Below are 13,197 nucleotides of genomic sequence, written 5' to 3' on the forward strand. Positions count from 1 at the left end.
AAGCATCAGGGCTGTGATGCACTTGCACTGGGTTACTAACCTTGCCAGATGTGGGGAGGGAATGTGCAGGGCCAAATGAGCCATCTGTCGGGTTGCTGATCTCCACGGTCCAAACCCTCCTCCAGTGGCCTTTTCAAGCCCCCTGACTTGGATACGTCCCCAAGCACCGATCGCATGCCTGGCCCTAAGCCAGAGGCAAAGCAGCACCCAGAAGACAAGAGGATGTGCTGCCCATTCCCCAGGAGCGCAGTCACACAACCAGGGAAGGATCATTCACATCCTTATGGACGGCAGGGGGTGGGGCATCTAAGGGGGCGGGGCCTGAGCAGCAGCACGTCCAATGGCCAAGGTGTAAAGGCTCCCAGGCAGCGTCTGGAGCTGCCCATCCCCCCATGAGAGCATTGGGAAGACGCTTGTAGGTAGCGTGGTCAGCAGACCAGCAAACAGGTGAAGAAATCGCATTAGGTTGAGTCATAACGCCGCGGGTTCTGGGAAGTTGCTAAGCGGGGAGCTCCGACAGAGAGATAGGGACATCCCGTTTAAGCTCCTAGCTCTGCATAGCGCTCTGCTTTCCAAAGAGGCCATAATGGAATTTTTCCATCCAAATTAAGCTGTGTTATTGATCTCAGAGACTTATTGGTTCTGACACCTCTTTCTTTCGTCCTCATTGCTTTAGGGCCACCTAAAGGGCTGCCGGAGTCGTCCGAAGGATCTTTCCTGAGGAGAGCTGGTCATGTCTTCCCAGGAATTGCCGTCAAGGGCGGTGACATCGGGGCGCTCTCCCGCTTTGCCCCCTCCTCCTTCTCCGGGCTGGTGTCATCTTTCCCGCTGCCATGGGCCTCCCAGTGAGGGGAGATCAGTAGTGTCATTAATGAGGCTGACATTGAGCCCAAGAGGAGCCGAGGAGCTGGTTTTTCTTCCTTCCACGTTGAACAGGTATTCTGAAGCTCTCGGGTCCCAGAGAGATGGCTTCTCTGATTTAATTTTATTTATTCACGAGCATTAGGCAATGTCCCCGTAGGCCTTAGTCTGTTCAGATGAGCCCAAAACAAGACTCAGAGAAACAGTGGAAACATTGGGGTCCCTTTTCTTCCGCTTTGAGGGTCAGCGGTGAAAATGGTTCTTCCCACAGATGCTGGCACCAGATGACCCGGGGTTCCATTCCCATCTTTCTCCAGGGAAAATCTTCGTGCCATGGGGTGCTTTGTGTCTTCTCCCCAAAAATACATTAAAGCCCTAATCCCCTGTACCTAGGAAGGTTCCAGCCCTTGTTCGCTGCAGGAATGTAAATTAGCCTTTCCCATCTGCGTGCCTTCATTTTCCCCATCTGTAAAATGGGGTGAAAGTCACCTCACGGGTATTATCATGGGGATTAGATAAACATAGAGAAGCAGAGTTTTTAAAAGAACACTGGACGGACTTAGCATGATTACTGTCTCCCCCTTCTTGTGTTTGATTTCCTGAATGCCTACTACATGCCAGGCCTGGGGCTAGGAGTTTTGCCGATACAGTCTCTCTTTCGAGATGTTCTGCGTTAATATTGATCTGTTAAAATACCGCGTTAAAATAGTACTTCCCGTGATTGCTGTGTTTGGGAGCATCCTCTTAAATTCTGCACCCCAGACAAGTGCCTCACGCACCTCACCTTCGACTCGGCCCCGGAGGGGCGCATTGAAGAGCGGGCGCGCTCCTGCCTCTCCCTGTCCTCTCCCTGCCTGCCGTCTCCTGTGCGGTTGGAACGTTACGAATCGGAATGAGTTCTGGGATGGAAAATAGAATCGATAGTGAAATTAGAGAAGATGGAAAACATTTGTCCTTGAGTCCCTGCTCCCAAATGGCTGCTAGTCGCTTTAAGAAAAGGTGGCTTCGAAGAGAGAGCCCCTGCCTACTGGCTGTCCTTTGCACGGACAGCCCTGCCCGGGGCTGGAACAGGGCTGGCACACAGCCCTCCCCACATCTAGGTGTGTGTGCAAGAGACTCATGTCTCTTCCCCCCTCTCAGGTCTGGACGATATGGGACCCATGGTCATGGCCTGTTGGAATGTCAGACTTCTTAGAACCAAAAGACGCAGTGGAAGCCGACAGCGGCAGCTGATTCATTCCTTGGTTCGCCGTCTGGTCCTCTGTAACGAAGGCTCCGTAAGTAGACAGATTTGGTGTGTTCTGTTCACTCTGGTCTGTAGCCTCAGCCCCCATGTGGCTACCTAGCAGGTGGCCTAGAGCAAAACCTCGCCTCGTTCCTGGGCCAACGTTGAATGAGTCAGTTCAGCGATAAATAGAGAGTAACAGAATTAGACAAGGGTTAGATCACACAAGGCCACGTAGCTGGAGGGTTCGGACAAGCCCTCATCTTCCCCGCCACACACACCTCCCACCGGTCTCGTCATAGGATCTTTTTTGGGGAAGGGCACAGAACGGTGGGGGAGAACCCAAGAAATGACCGAATTTGGAAATGTACAGTCTTTGGAAAAGCCCCTATTTCTCTATGGTTTAGTCCAGAACCCAACTTTGAGTTTCCCGATGGGAGGGCTGTCATGTAATTACCAAAATCTCCTAAGACACTGACATTGAATCATCTGCCTTCAATTTTGAGACTCCCAAGATCTCGGGACCAGAGCCCAAGTGGCTGCAAACCCAGGTGGGTGTGACAGAGGATTTTGCCCACCTGTGAGGGGGATAGGGCTGAGCAAGGTTCCCCGTGTACATAAGGGCGCCACACACAGCCCCACCTGTAACCCTGCACCCGCGCCCGCACCTGTGATGGGACCTTGCTGGAAATAGGGTTGCCACAGAGTGGATCAGGTGAAGACACGATCATTAGGGAAAGCCTTGATCCCACAAGAAGAGGGGCATCTGGACACAGATGCAAACACATCAGGATAAATCAAGCCACTTGGGGACAGCAGGCAGAGATTGGAGTGAATGATGTGTCTGTAAGCCAAGGAACCCCCTGGATTTCCAGCAGCACCAGAAATTAAGCAAGAAACACGGAGCACAGTCTTCCCTCGAGGCTTCAAAGAAAGCAGGGCCCTCCCAGCCCCTTCTTTCAGGCTTCCTGCACGACTGTGACAGAAAAAATTTCTGTTGCTCTCAGCCATTCCTGGTCATTTGTCACGGCAGCCCCTGGAAACTCCTACGTGACGTTGCTGAGATGATCTCATTGTCAGGGCAGCGTGTGCGACACAGCGTAGCTGGTTCAAATGACCAACTCAAATACTAGGACACGAGTATTCATACCTCGGACCAACCCCCAACTGCCCCCCCCACACTTGAGAAGTAAATCCCTGATGCCAAAGGCTCATTTTACCTTTTAACCCGCACAAAGCTATTTTTATCCCAACCTCCGGCCCCAGTTTTGTTGAGCTTCGATTAACAAGGTAGCTGAGCATCTCTGGAAGGTCTCGACAGCACTGCATAACTCGTCTCCTGTGTTTGCTGGGAGGCAACGTTGCACAGAGACGGGACCCCCGCTCAGAACTGGCTCCGGTCCGTGGTTTCTCACCGTGGGGTCGGGGGACCACTTAGCTCAGCAGGCTCCGGGGCGCCGGCTCCACGCAGAGACCCCTGCATGAGTCCCCTGGGCCTGTGTCTGAGGGGGGTAGTTGGGGCCACTGCGTTTTTCAATGGATTTCCTGGGAGAGTCTGGTGCTTACACCATGAACCCCTGACGTGCTCTAGAGACTGGATAAACTGGGGACAGGCCCTGATTGAAGAGAGTTTGGGCACCAGGGAGCGCGTGAGAGCCAGTGTGAGGCCCCGAGGAGAGAGAGAGATAGCACTGGGCATGTTTGGAGGCCAGTATGGCTGGCGGGGGGTGGGGGGGAGGAGCAGAAACAGCAGGTGGGCTCAGGAAGTGGACAGAGGCCAGAGAGCGTCCTGGACGAGGCTGGCTTGGCATTTGCCGAAAGGCGGCAGAACGGCCGGGCTCGGGATGGGTCTGGAGTTGACAGGATGACGGGGCTCCCAGATTGCGTGTAGGAGGATGGAGAAGAAAGAGGAAGCAATTATAGCTCCTAGACACTGACAGGATATTGGATGGTCTTAAAGAATTATTAATCCCTTAGCTGTGATCATGGTATTGTGGCTACGTTCTTAATTGTCCTTACCTTTTAGAGGTCCGTCCTGAAAGCTTTATAAATTAAAAGATCGAGTGCTGAGATGAAACTCCAAGATAACGTGAGAGAGGAAGGCTTTGTGGGGTGGGGGAGGCGGAGAAGGAATGGGAGCGAAACAAGATTGGCCCTACAATGATCGCTGTCGGTGCTGGGCCATGTTCGCTCCGTCGTTGTGCGTGTTTGGAAGTTTCCACGATAGACGTTAGAAGAGGCACCATTCCCGGATGGGGAAGGCAGTGTCCCCGGGATGTCGAATCAAGAAGCGATTGTTTTCTTGTTAACCCCCTGATGACGTGTTGGTACCTTCATCTCCTTCCCACTCCCTGGAAAGACACCAGGCTCTCCATGGACAGGCAGGAGTAGGGCACGTACTGTCCACTCTGTGGACAACTTGAGACCCACCTGATTTTATAATGACCCGTGTAGAGTCAGAAACAGTTCCCCGTAGGCCGGTGCTTCTCAAAGGGGCTGGTTTCGGCCGCGTCTGAACACATGGAGATAGACGGACGCATTTCTGGTCGTCCGCGCAGAGGGGGGAGGTGCTCCTGGCATCGACGGGGTGGCCCAGAGACACTGCTCACCCTCCTGCGGAGCTCAGGGTGGCCCCACCGCCGAGAACGATCCAGCCCCAGATGGCAATGATGCCGCCATTGAGAACCCCTGATTCGGAGGTCTGCTGGATCTTGGAAGGATGAACACAAGTCTTCAGAGTCGGGTAGACCTGACAGCAAGGGGGAACTCTCAAAAACTAGTACACTGGGTTTCCGAGAGTCAGAAACACTGACCTTAGGTCATGCCGGTCTCCCCTCCATGCTTTATTTTTCTCTGTGCGCATACTACATAAGCTCCTTGTTTATTTTATATCACACACACACACACACACACACACACACGCATTCCCTCCACTAGAATTTAAGCCCTGTGAGTGCAAGGATTTTATCCATTTTGTTCACCGATAGGTCTCTAACACCTTGCACGATACCTAGCATGTAGAAGGAGCTCATGCATCTTTGTTGAATACTGACACTGCACTGACAGCCCAGATCCCCACGTGGCCCGTCAGCCGTACATGACAGAGCCCCCCACCCTCTCCCCTCACCTCATCCTCCAGCACTGCTCAGCCCTCCTTGTGCTCTACAGTCACAGATCCCTCGCCGCTTCTCAAACATGCCAAGAATACTCTGACCTCAGGACCTTTGCACTAGCTGCCTGAACATTCTCTTCCCCCACCATCGTCATGGCTTATTTGCTCCCTTCACTCAGGCTTCTAGTTAGTCAAAGTCACCTTGTCAGAGCAGCCTTCCCTGACCTCTCTAACTGCATAGTGCCCCCACGCCACCCCTACTCCCTCCTCCTCTCTGGTTTTGTGTTCCATAAACCTTTTTATACCAGAGATACTGAAGTAATGAGCTTGCAGAAGTTTTCATAATATAGTGCAAGATGGGAAGCCTCCAAAACCTCCCAGATGGGGCCTCCATAAATGACTTCTGAAAACAGAGCATCTGAACCTTGCTGCACCAGGGTACAGTTTGACCCACGCCATTTGACAGAAGAGGTCAGCGTGGTCACATGCAAGTGTCCGGTGCCGTCTTGGCTGCTTCTGAAGGATCACCCAAGAGCCTCTGGCAGCCACAGCTCAGCCCTAGTCACGTTAGAATCTGAGCACAAGTTGCCAGATGTTTGGGTGTTTTGTTTTTTTTTTCCTTTTAAAGAAGTTGCAAGTCTGGATTTTTATGTGAAAGTTCCTAATTTTTAACACCAAGCCTACACCCTGCATGGCAACAATCAGCTGTAGCTAAGAGCTGCTGCCCATTTTTGAAAGGGGGATGAATTCTTCAGGTCACCACAGGCCTCACGCATAATGTTTTACTCATTTGTTTTACCTGCTTGGCCTCTGACAGTATTTGATTTTTCAGCTCCAGATTTAAGCAGTATAATGTGGCTGCCACATAAAAACGAAACATGAGACATTTGAAAGACTTAAGTGTATTTTGGGTTGCATCAATAGAGGTATGTTGTCCAGGAAAAAGGAGGTTATATTCCATGTCTGGTCCACACTGTGAGGTCTTATACCTGAAGTCAAGGCCACCATTTCAAAAAAGATAAAGATGATTGGAATTTATTTGTAGAAGACCAGACAGAAAGGTTGAGGCATTGTCCTTATTCTTTTATACCCCTCACCCACAAAAAAAGACTTGTCAGGGATATAAGCACTGTCTTCATATGCCTGAGTGGCACTAAGGGAAGAGAAACAAGATTTATTTTGTGGCTCCACTGGGAAGTACGATTAGAGCCAGTAGGTGGGAGATACAGAGAGATAAATAACCCCTCAGCATCTAAAAGCTGAATGTTCTCGTTGTCAGAGCCAAACTGGAAGGGAATGAGAAGGAGTGACTTCCCTGTCACTGGCAGTAATCAAACTGAGACTGGATGCCATTGCACAGGCCTCAGAAATAAAGTTTGGAGGCAGGGAGAAAGCAAAGAACAGAGGACGAGAAGGACAGACAGACGGACTTATTGTGTGCCCACTGTGCGCTGGGCCTCCGTCGATGGCCGCATTACCTTTCTGTCCCCTTCCGGATTTAGACACTGAATGAGACCATTTTCCATCTACTTGCAATTAAAGTACAGTCTCAGGTCAAAGTGTGTCCCACACGTCCCATGTGGCCACAAATGCAAATTCACCACAAATTCCATGCAACGAGGTTCCTTTCTGAAAGGGCAACAGGAACCAGAGCGGGGAAGCAGATCCAAAAGGTCACCTCTGCCTTGCACCCAGGTCCCCTCTGCGCCCCCTCGACAGCAGGGAAATTGTCCATCACCTGAAAACAGAGACACCGCAGGAGCGGTTCATGACGGCCATGTGGGCTCCCCCTCTTGCTCCGATCCTAAGCCACGTTCACAGGGGGAAAAAATTGTCTTGTTTTGTAAGACAAGCTTGACAGCTGCCCGTTGTCGGTGAGGAGAGACGATGAGAAATACTCAGCAATTGAGTGTTAACTAAGAGAGTCTGCGGCAGAACGGCAGAACGAGAGGTCCCTGAGATTCATGGGGAGAAAATTACATCCTGCTGAGAGCCTCCTGAGCATCTCACTCCATCCCCAGTGGGGACCTTGACCTTGGATCTTGAATTAGAAAAAGGAGAAAAGCCAGTGTGATTGGTCTCCTGCCGAGGCTTCACCCCCCGCCAAGCCATTGTTGGAGTAACCGCCAGTGGGCTCCTTGAGGAAGGAGCATCCGACATCCCTCCCTGCTCCCGCTCTCCTGAAAACACTCAGGATTAAAGCCAAGCTCATTAATCTGTCTGTGATGTGTCTCCTGCCAACTGCCCAAGCTTCCTCCTGAGCCCCTCTCCACCAGGCCACTGCTGGCTTCCGTGGCCTCACTCTGAGTTTGGGATTCCCTGAAAGCAGACCCTGGGACAAGGATTTGGACAGGAGTCATTTGTTCGGGAAGTGATCTCAGGAGACACAGTGATGGAGAAGAAAGAAGAGTCAGCATCAGATGCAGTGACGAGCAGGCTCCCCTCTGGGTCCTGCTGGAGACCATGACCGTGACTCCAGCCGGGCCTCAGAGTCCTCCCACCAGGGCACAAGGAGTCTGGGATATCCACCCACCGTTGTCATTTCCCAGGACTGCCCACAAAGTACCACTAACATGGTGGCTTAAAGCAACTTCTCTCTCAGCTCTGGAGGCTAGAAGTTAAGCTGTTGGCAGGGCCTTTCTCCCTCTGGAGGCTCCGGGGGTTGGGGGCAGGGTGGGGCTCGTCCTTGACCTCTTCAAGGGTCTGGCGGTTGCTGAAAATTCTGGGTGTTCCTGGGCATGCAGCCATACCGCACCCGTCTCTGTCTCTGTGACACATGGCATACCCCCCACTACCCCACCCCATGAGTCCCTCTGTCTTCCCACTGCCTCCTCCAAACACCAGACATCACAGCGAATGACATCACATCAAACACCAAGTGACTTTCTCTAAACTAATGGTATCTCCAAGACCTATTGCCAAATGACACTCTCTGGCTGCAGAGGACATGAATTTGCAGCGGGGGGGGATACCATTCAACCCTGCATACCTCCACCAACCCCCTTACCCCTTACCCAGGCAGCCTTGTAGAGTGCGCAAGGCCAACAGCTGTCCTGCTCCACCATCCACTCCCTCTAGCCACACTGGCCTCCTCAACTCCGTGACAGCCCCTCGCACGTGCTGTTCCCTCTGCCTGTGATATGCTTCCTCCTAATATCCACAAGGCTAGTCTCTGCCGCTTCAGATCTGTCGTAGCCTCCTTTCAGATACAAGGAACAGAAACCCAATTCACAGTAGTTTAGTCCCCCCCCCCCCCAAAGAGGAAACTCATTGGTTCTCGTAACTAAAAAGGCTCCAGGGAAGGCTGGATTTGGGGATTTGAAGCATGCCCTCGGTGTTCGGTTTTTCTCTGACTCTCAGACATGTGGGTCCAGGATTGTTGTCCGAAGCCCCAGGCCCATGGTTATGGTGGAACCACAGGGGAAAGGCAACATCCTCTCCCATGGGCTCTGAAGGAAGAGCCTAGAATGGATTCCGACTTCTCTCAGACCATGTGTGTCTGCCTGGACCATCACCATGGCCAGAGGATTATCGTGCTAGACCAGATCTGCGTCACATTCCTACAGCTGAGAAGAGACAGCTTCACCTAGTCCACAGGGAAGGAAGGAGTCTCCCTAAAAGAACCTCTGTTATCAAAGAAAGGGAGAAGGTTCGAGCAAAAATTAGGTGTTAACCAAAAAGTCCAATCCTATGGTATGTCTTCAGAGAGCCCTCCCCTGACCTCTGTTCTTATCGCCTTTCAGCCCTGTGTTCGTCCCGCGAATCCACTTCTCTTCCCTCATAAGCACCTGTAACTTGTTTATTGTGCTCATATTTCTTTCTCTACCACCTGCCTTACCTACTGAACTATGAGCTCCCTGAAGACAGAGGCGATGCCTTCACCTCTGGAGCCCACCCGTGTCAGCACATGCTTAGACCACAGTAGCCACTTGATCGTTGCCCGGCTTTTTTTTTTTTTTTTTTAAGATTTTATTTATCCATTTGACAAACAGAGATCACAAGTAGGCAGAGAGGCAGGCAGAGACAGAGTGAGGAAAGCAGGCTCCCTGGTGAGCAGAGAGCCTGACGCGGGGCTCGATCCCAGGACCCTGAGATCATGACCTGAGCCCCCCTGGTGCCCCCGTTGCCTGGCTTTTATAAAGGAACTCGGGAGGTGCCTGGGTGGCTCAGAGCGTTAGGCTTCTGCCTTTGACTCTGGTCATGGTCTCAGGGTCTTGGGATTGAGCCCCGCATCGGGCTCTCTGCTCAGCAGGGAGCCTGTTTCTCCCTCCCTCTCTCTGCCTGCTTGTGATCTCTCTCTGTATCAAATGAATAAATAAAATCTTTAAAAAAAAAAAAAGGAACTCGGAGATTATTCGTTCCAGGGATGTGCAGAGCTGGGTCTCCTGAGACCCAGCCCAGCCCAGTGCACAGGAGAAATAGCCATCCCGCTCACGGCTGTGGTCAGCAGTGCTACAGTGATGCCATACCCCAGCGCGTCTCGCATGGCTCATGACCCACCTTCGGACTGTCCCCCATGAGCTTTGACCCCCGACATTTGCCTGTGCCTTCCTGTGACTCAGTCTGAATCAGTCCAGCCTTGCACAAACCCCGGAGTGTTGAGCCGCCACAAGAGCCAGGTTCAAATCACAATCCTCCTACTTAACATTTCCTGTGGTTGCAGGCGAGATTCTTAAATGCAATGAGAATCCATTTCCACACTGATTTTTTTTATAAAACTCTTTTCTCTACCTTTACCTTTCATGACGATGCTGTATTTTATGAATCCTTATAAAGTCTTCTAGAAGCCTTCCTGGAACGTGGTGCGGTATAAATAAAATGTATCTGCAGAACAGAGATAATATTTACCATGCGAGGCTGCTGGGGGAATTAGAGATAATGTAGGCAAAGCACCTGGCAGACGCAATGGCCGTTATTATTATTTTTGGTGAAGCTGAGTCTCAGCAAATACCTTCTCAGACATCGAGCAGGAAACCAATTTCCTTGAAAATAAATGTCACAGATATGAAAGGGCTGATCCAAAAATAAATACAAAATCTCAAATCAGGATGACACCCAGGAGAATGGTTAAGTCCCCAGAATGGGTCCTGGGCTGACCCAGTGGATCCTTCCAGGTGGTCAGGAAGGTGACGTTGAAGGTGAGACGTAGCAGACGGGCCATTTTCATGGCCCGTGACCGAGCCAGAGACACCGCTGGGCTGGAGGTGAATGAAGCGCACAGGAGGCACAGATATTGTCAGGTGATTACACGGAGAGGTTGGGAACAAAACAGCTCGGCAGTGAGCACAGAACATGGTGGAGAACACGGCTGCAGAGCCAAAAAGTAGAAAAGCAACCAGAGTTTTTCATGGGAGAGTTTGAGATGTCAGAAGAAATCGGAGCTGCACATTGATCCAGCTCTGGGTGTTCAAGTTTACAATCAATAAGAAAATCAAGATCATGACATCTATCCCCCCCCCAAAAAAAGTGGGGGGGGGCGGGCACGATGAAAGGAACTTTTTCAAAAATATCAATTTCAAGAAAAATCAACCAAGGAAACAGAAGATGAGTTCTCTGCGATCCCCACAAAATGATGGCGATAAGAGATACCTTAACATTAGAAGTAAGGAAAAGTTCCAAGAAAAGTCTGTGTAACCATGAAAGAGAAAAAACTGAAGGATAGGGAAGGCTCTGGGGGAAAGGAGAAACAAAATGTCACAGTGGTGAAAAGTCGCTCTAGAAAAAACAGTGAAAACATAGGACGTAAAGGAGAGCTTTGATGGGACTCAGAGGAAACATGGCAACATTTTAATAACTGTACATGGGCGGGTGTGGGGGTGAGGTCAGCAGGACCGGAAGCCAGTCTGCCACTCGCTGGGCATTGTCAAGGTGAAGAGTGAGGTTCCGGCTACTGGAGACCAGACTGTTCTCATGTCAGAAGTATAACCATAAAATGACAGCATTATAGCTAAGAAGCCAACAAAGGAAATAAAATCAAATCATAAAGAGTACCCCAAGTGAGGCAGAAAAATAGAAAAAGGAAATGAACAGTCCCTAGGTGAGCTGAATAGAAAATAAATAGAATATAGAACAGACCTGGAATACCAATAATCACATTAATGTAAATAGTCTAAAACCCTAGTTAAAGGGCAGAGATTATCAGATTGGGTTTAAAAAAAAAAAAAACCTTAACTACATGCTGCCTACAAGAATGAAACGATAAATATAAAGGTAAACGAACAGGAAAAGATCTTCCATCAAGAAAGTCAGAATATTGGGGCACCTGGGTGGCTCAGTGGATTAAAGCCTCTGCTTTCGGCTCAGGTCATGATCTCAGGGTCCTGGGATCGAGCCCTGCATAGGGCTCTCTGCTCTGCAGGGAGCCTGCTTCCCCCTCTCTCTCTGCCTACTTGTGATCTCTGTCTGTCAAATAAGTAAATAAAATCTTTTTTAAAAAAATTAAAAAAAAAAAAAAGGAGAGAGTCAGAATATCACACGATGTAGATTTCAGAGCAAAGCCCATTACCCAGGAGAAAAAAGTTCATTCCAGAAAGATGGAAGGGTCGCTTCGTCAAGAGGACATAACAGTACTAAGCTATCATTCCCAAAAATGGAGCTCAAAACATATGAACCAAAACTGATAGAATTATAAGAAAAATAGACAAATCTATAATTATACTCAGAGGTCTTCTCAGTAATTAATGTGACAAGTAGACAGGAAATTTCAAAGGTATTAGAGGATTTGAAGAATGCCATCAGCCAACTTCACTTTATGGATACTTATGGAAAAATTGGATAGCCCTACACACGCAGTACCTTTTCTCTGAAGTCAGAATGAGCCATGTTCCAGCTGCAGCTGTACCTCTGAGTCACAGTCCTTAATCTCTTGGTCCCTCCATGTTCTTGTCTGTAAGACGGAGGTAACATAAACAGCTAACCCTTTAGGTCAAGGCAGAGTTAAACGGGATGGTACATATCAGATACTAAGCACAGCACCCTAGGAGTGAACAGCTCATTGGCCAGTGGAATCCTAGCTGAAAATGTTCCCAAAATTCCATGAAGCTCACAGCCCACAGTGGGAGACATCATCAAATCCCACGGGAGCTCTAAGGCAGGACCTATGTATGGGCCCCATAGTGGGGGGAGAAAAAGAAGTCACAGGAGACCAATTACATCTGCAGAACTGCACGCCATCCTCCAGGGGGCGCCAGCAATGATGCTCCCTGGGTTCCTTGGGCTCTTGGTTCTTGGACCACCAGTAGAATTTCAGTTGTCCCCTGCACGCTTCAAGCCCGGGGTGTTATTGAAGAGGAACCTGACACGCTCCAAACATGGGTGACTGGAGGTATTTTTAGCAGCTGATCTCTGAACATAGCCAGATGATAACTTGATGTTTGCAACAGGACGTCCCCTTGAGGAGTGCCCTGGTTCCCTCACTGGGTCTCCAGAACAGCTTGGAGAAGAAGTGACAATCAAAAGACACTGCTTCAGACAGTTTTGATAATGTTGACTTTGGAGCAACTGATTTCTATTCATCTCCGTGTAGGCTTGTTGTTGCCTTAGCAAAGAGATGTATTTTCGGAAAGTGATCTGTAAAGTAAATCCAGCTTCTCTGTTGACGTTCTTATGAAATTGTAGATAGGTTTTCCCTGCAGAAACAAAGCCCAAAAACAATTCAACATCAATTAAAAAAAAAAAATTACCATGGGCGGCCAGGTTTCCGGCTCTTTTGTTGGTGGTGTTAATAGAACAGGTGATTTGGAGGACTTTTCCAGAGCGTTGCACTATCTTGCATGAATTCCAAAATCCCTTTTCTCTCTTGCCAGGAAAAGAATTATCTTATTCATGCAACAAAATTATCTCGCAGGCCACAAGTCTCCTGGCACTCCCATTTTCAAATTCGGGAGTTCGGCTCTCTCTCTCTCTCTCTCTCTCTCTGCTTACATAATTTGCTAGCACTGCCAGAAGTGGGCACTAATATTACACTTTGCCGGGAGGGACCACCTTGTAAAAATGTGTT

The 13,197-nt window shown here is 49.7% G+C and overlaps 1 long non-coding RNA gene across 9 annotated transcripts in view; it reads left to right on the top strand.

Moving 5' to 3' along the window:
• LOC101672592 overlaps positions 1-13,197 on the top strand; it is a 77,040-nt gene that overhangs the window by 8,112 nt on the left and 55,731 nt on the right. For all 9 annotated transcript variants that reach the window (XR_001179075.2, XR_001179080.2, XR_001179082.2 and 6 more), the window contains 2 exons: positions 677-936; positions 2,002-2,138. This is a non-coding gene — a long non-coding RNA (uncharacterized LOC101672592). The remainder of the gene's footprint in view (positions 1-676; positions 937-2,001; positions 2,139-13,197) is intronic.

The sequence above is a fragment of the Mustela putorius genome, unplaced genomic scaffold (assembly GCF_011764305.1).
Source record: "Mustela putorius furo isolate JIRA1106 unplaced genomic scaffold, ASM1176430v1.1 tig00004007_pilon_pilon_pilon, whole genome shotgun sequence".
In the NCBI taxonomy this organism is placed as follows: domain Eukaryota; kingdom Metazoa; phylum Chordata; class Mammalia; order Carnivora; family Mustelidae; genus Mustela; species Mustela putorius.